This window comes from Magnolia sinica, chromosome 3, assembly GCF_029962835.1.
Source record: "Magnolia sinica isolate HGM2019 chromosome 3, MsV1, whole genome shotgun sequence".
Taxonomy (NCBI): domain Eukaryota; kingdom Viridiplantae; phylum Streptophyta; class Magnoliopsida; order Magnoliales; family Magnoliaceae; genus Magnolia; species Magnolia sinica.
The window spans coordinates 46,528,468-46,534,419 of NC_080575.1; the positions used below are offsets into that span (position 1 = coordinate 46,528,468).

Consider the following 5,952-nt stretch of genomic DNA (forward strand, 5'->3'; position numbering starts at 1 on the left):
TTGTTTTTATACCAGAGACAGTAAGATCTATAGGTCATGAACAGTAAGATCTACCAAATTGGTGAAAGCTGATGGTGGCTACCTTGAAAATCACCATCAATAGCCCACAAAACAAAAGTTATTGAGATAATGTGTTAGATTGCACCATTATTTCATGAAAATATCATGATATTTTGTGCCACATTAGACATGATATTTAATGCAACCAAGATGTTAAGAAGTATGGATAAAAAATTGTTATGGTTGCGGCAAATACCATGAAATTTCATGACTAATCAGTCTAATTTGGTACAGAATTTCATGAAATTTGGTATCAAACACACTTTAAGCTAAAATTTAAAAAATAATAAAGAACTAGAACCAAAGAAAGAAAAAGAAAAAGATTAGGTAACATGCACATACTGACATAAACCATGTTCAACATCATGTCCAAAATAAAAAGTAAAAAAACTTAACATGAACATACTGACATATAGATTAGGTAAAACTTTCATACATTCAATACTCTTTCTTTGATGAATGCCTTTGTGGCATGTAACTAAATGAACCTTGTCCGTAATAGTAACCCCCTCCTCCACCTCCACCTTCGTCGCCAGATTCATCCTTCGGTTCTCTTTTTACTGATTCAATTACATGAGAACTCTTAGACGACTCCGAGCTAGATGTGTCAAAAAAATGGTCGTTCACCTTTGCTGAATCGGATGGTGGGGATCCCTTCCTATCGTCCTCATTCCCAGATGTAAGAAGTTTTTTCAGACGCTTTTTATGACCCGATTTGTACGGGATTCCCCATAGCCAATAAAATGCTGCAAGACTTTTAATAAACTTTGATGGTTTACTTGTGCCTGCTTCAACATTATGTTGTCTTGGAGGTGAATGTTGTTGTCTGGTACTTTTGATTTGTATGTCATTTGCATACTTTCTTTAACGGCCTCTTTATAATCCCGTTCTTCTTGCTCCCTTAAAATTCTCTCTTGTTCTTCTTCTCTACTAATTGTGGGAAGGCCTGGAACTAGAGCTAGAGGCAGTTGCAGTTCCTCTGTTAAACCCTTCTTCATTTATAATAGGCCTACTTCTATATATTCTTTGGTTATTGTATTGGTTGTAGTTGCAGGGTGAGGAGTGTGGGAAGTCTTTGTATTAGAATCAAGAATGACTCAAAATAAATATCGGACCTCCTGAGAAGCTTTGCTACAAGGTGCGGCGTCTCCTCCCCGACAAGCCAAATGTAATTTGAATCAATTTGTTTTGTTGACAAACTATTTTTCACACAACTTATATTTTAACTTTATCTTTCCATCCTGGGAGTAGGTTTGGACTCCATAATCCCAAATATCCGCCGATGCATCATCTTCCGATGACATATCTACTGTATATCTGGTTAGCTTAGGATAAAAAAAAAGTTATGAATGAACGCAATTAACTAATTGAATAGTAGTAATGAAAAAAGAGAAATATTCATCCACCCATAAAACATAACCATAAAACTTTAATGTAACTGTTTTAACAAAATTACAAATAACATGATATAACAAAATTAGAAGGCATCAAAATCATATTGTAGTTGCAGGCATTGTCTCTTCAATCTTGTCACTCTCTTCTTCATTGATCTCCTCATCAATAGAGGTCTCTTTCCCCCACATCGGACGCAGTCAATCCTGAATACAAATGAGTGCTTCAACTGATTCTGATGTAAATGAGCTTCTATACTTGCTTACAACCCTACTCCTTGTACTGAAAGTGGATTCTAAAGCCACAGTTGAAATAGGAATTGATAATATGTTGCGTGCCATTAACGAGAGTACAAGGTACTGCAACTTACCAGATCTCGTCCTCCACCACTCCAAAACGTCAAAATCATCGCCTTTGTTTAGAACTAGAATATCCTCCTTGAGATACTCTTCAAGTTCTGATCTATGCATCTATACTTGAGTCTCTTTCAGCTATGTATAGTAAGACATGAAATCATCTGTGGTGTCATCTTGCAATTCATCAATAGCAGAACTAGAACCCACATGAGGAGATTGTTCTTTTGCGGCACACGCATACAAATTGTACAATTCACTGGCTGCACCAGAAATCTTTTTGGCCTCCGCAACACCTATCACACCATATAACTTATCACATATGAAGCCAACCATAAACATCTTGTACCGGGGATCAAGAACGACCGCAACACCCATTACCAGACTACACTCAAACCAATACTGCTTTTGCATAAGGCATCTTTTACCTTCCAAAGTTCAGGTAGAAATATATTTGTTGTTGGATACTTGCAGCTTGAAAATTTCTTCGTGCTGTTGTAAAAAATAGAAAGGAACTTACGAACTGATTCAACTCTTGACCAATCATCTTCAGAAGGCAGCCAAATATAAGCACTATCACGCTCCACATAGTAAGAGAAGGCAGGTCTCAAATCTATCGCTGAATCCAACATTTCAAAAGTTGAATTCCAACGTGTCGTGACATCCAATTTCATCGTTTTCTGAGTTGACAAATTCAACCGTTTCATGATCTCATTCCATACATGTAATCGTGAAGGTGACCCTTGTATGTACTTCACACTCTCTCTTATATTTTTGATCGTGGGATTGATTGTTTTAAGGCCTTCTTGTACAATCAAGTTTAGGATGTGGGCACAACACCTAACATGAAATATCTTTCCACCAAAATACAAGTCACCGGTGGCCTTAAACTGGTTGCACAAATTTATTATCACGATATCATTTGCAGAGACATTGTCTAGTGTAATTGTCAAGATCTTCTTCTCAATTCCCCACTCCATTAGACATCTGTGTGTGCAGTCTGAAATCATCAAACCACTAGGAGGCGACATAAGATAACGGAAGTTTATTATTTTCTTGCAAAGCCTTCATTCAGCATCAACGTAGTAAGCAGTTAGGGACATATACCCCTTTCATTGATTGGATGCCATCCACAAATCTGATGTCAGGCTAATTCGGGAAATCATGTCCAACTCTCCTTTTAACTTGACCTTCTCGCCTTCATACATCTTCATACACACCCTCCTGATTATTGTACGAGAGACCTTCTCGTATATGGGGTTAAGGCATTTGACTAGTCCAACAAAAACAGGACTCTCTACCATCTAAAATGACCTTTCATTTGAAATAATTAACCTGGCCGTCCACTCATTCACCGACTCTTTGTCATACTTATAGATGGACACTGACGGACCCCCTGCAGATTGCGAATATGAAAGTGTTTGTTGCCTTAGCCCACTTCTCACTTTTTTAAGACACTTTGCTAGATGTTTCTTTAATGTTGTGGTCGAACCATCTGCTTGCTTAGTGTACTGACTCTTGCAGTGCTTGCATTGTATCTTCACTTGGTTGTTCTTCAGGGTTACTTCCTTAAAATCTTCCCACACTGCCGACCTCTTTTTCGTATTTTCCGCAACATGTGACTATGTGGTACTAGTATTAATTACGTCGACGGGCACCTCTCCATGTTCAACACTTAATCCTTCATCTTCAAAGATCATTGGTGATGTAATTAATCAACCACTAGGGGTCGGGGACAAGGTATTGGAAAGACCCTCGCTTTCCATCTGATAGTTGAAATATACTAAATCATATTAGCATTAGCAATCTAATACTAACAGAGTTATACTAAATCCTAAATTAGTTACTCATCCAAGGTTGGATAGATTGTAATACTTTCATATTCCTATTTAAACGTTCACGCCAAAAATCCGACAGCATCTCCTCATGCCTCTCCAGATAAGTTCATCTTATGTTACATTTCGATGCCTAATATCTAAAGCAATGTAAAGATATTTGGCATTGGATACGAAACGAAAGAAATATATCCAGAGAGAAATGAGGAGATGGACCGCGAATCAGGCATGAACATTTAAATAGGTTATATGAAAGCATACTATTCATCTAACCTTGACCTGTCCAAAAAGGGACAATTTGAGCGATTTCTATGCCATAAAAAACACACTATATATATGTATGGCCACATAGAAATCCTCAAACGAGTAACTAATTATCTAACTTACAACTAACAATCACAAGTCACAACTATAAGCTAACAAGTCATAATAATAATTTAAGAAGAAAAAAATGTAATACATATTTAGCTAACTATATAATGAGAAAAGCGAAGAAGCAATGTAATACAATTAGTTAATTATACAATTGTTAGCCCTACAAGCACCTTTAGACATGCAAGTTATGCAACTCTATATGAAAACACAAGGCATATATGTGTAACATAAGAGTAAATTAAGCTTCATGTATGGTTCACTTTGTACATGACCCATCAAGAATTAGTACTCAGAATTGAGTTTTTCAAACACCCTATCATTTTTTTGGATCTCAAAACAAATATAAACACATTAGTCCATATAAAGTTAAATTTTTAACTTACAAACTTGAGCATCATTTTTGGATGCAAGGGCTAGCAAACCTCCAAACACCATATGGTCTAACACATATGACTTGTTTAGTTTATGATAGACACTTTTAAGGGAGAAGCTTGTTTGATATACATATCTCATCTCAATTACATTATAGGACCCTTGATTGGAGGCTTTGAACACTTGGGTTTTTCAGTTCTCACAAGTGAGCCCATGGTTTAGTAAACCATACCATTGATCTGTTGCTACCATGGCTGAGATAGTACCAAAAAAACAAAAACAAAAGAAAGAAAAAGTACAACAATCAAAAGAGAATTCCTCTGACTAGAAAGCGTCTTCTTCTTCTTTCAATGTTTTGATGTTAATTGCTTCAAGCCTTTCTAATGAGGTTTTGAAAATGCAGGAGGATGATATGCTTAGAGAGTAGATCACCATCCATGGAACTGAAAGGTAGAATAATACCTGTTTGGTAGATAGAAGAAGAATTTCCTTTTCCTTTTCAAGAAAATCAGAAATTAAGAACTGATATGTTCTGTTATATTGTCACATGCAGCTGGACAGCTATTGCAGCACAATTCAAGGATAAAACAGGCAGGCAGTGCAGGAGAAGGTAGCTATACTACATGGATGTTTTGAATATCATTGCCATTTTTTTCTATTTGTGCTAATGTAAATAACATGATATTATAACAGATGGTACACGTATTTGAATTCAGACTGCAAGAAAGGAGGGTGGACGCTGGAGGAATACATGATCTTATGTGAGGTAAGTGCTACTAGAAGATTATTTTAAGGTGGAGTTGATAGAGACAACTATCTGTATATGCAGGAAGGAGTGCTCTATGTATTTTAGCCACTAATGTAGTACATCTATAATAGTAGTATTTGAAGTTAGAACCTTTCTCTAGGAGTTTCACTCCTTAGTGTGTTTCCTTATATAAGGGTGACTTAGAGTGGAGTATTTCAGTGTTAACTGGAACTAGACTCTGTGTTAGTGAAGTTTCTTTATTGGTTTTTCTTTCCCCTAGCATGCTCTCTGTCTTGCTTTATACCCAGAGGTATAGGTATAGTTTCCCTTCAGTTGGTATCAATGTACTGTTTAGGAAGTTACTGAGAGTGTGGATTCATCATTTAATTCTTCAAAAAAAAAAAAACAAAAAAACGATGTTGATTGAACACCCACCATTAGGAACTTCCTGAGGGTGAGGGCTGCAAAAGTTTTGGATGGAGATGATATTTGTTTTTTTCCCCTTCATCCATGTTTGTATGACCTAATCAATAGGTTGGATTTCAAATAAACATTACAGTGGGCCTTATGGTGTGGTCCACTTGAGATTTAGATCCGCCTCATTTTTTATATCAAGCCCTAACATGTTAGGGAAAAATGAATGAACCACCATTGTTTGCTGTGGTGTGGTCCACCCGAGATTTGGACATGCCTCATTTTAGGGGAGCTGTCAAAACAGATGAACGACGTGGATATCTGTCAAAACAGATGAACAACATGGATATAAGGCAGATCACATGCATCAGATTCACTCCATAGTCAGGGATTCATTAGAATA

The 5,952-nt window shown here is 36.7% G+C and overlaps 1 long non-coding RNA gene across 1 annotated transcript; it reads left to right on the forward strand.

Annotated features, from left to right (window-relative positions):
* The first annotated feature begins 4,704 nt into the window (after nt 1-4,704).
* LOC131241540 (uncharacterized) lies at nt 4,705-5,462 on the forward strand. The gene is made up of 3 exons (XR_009169101.1): nt 4,705-4,837; nt 4,941-4,997; nt 5,081-5,462. It is a non-coding gene; the product is annotated as an uncharacterized LOC131241540 (long non-coding RNA).
* Nucleotides 5,463-5,952: the final 490 nt, after the last annotated feature.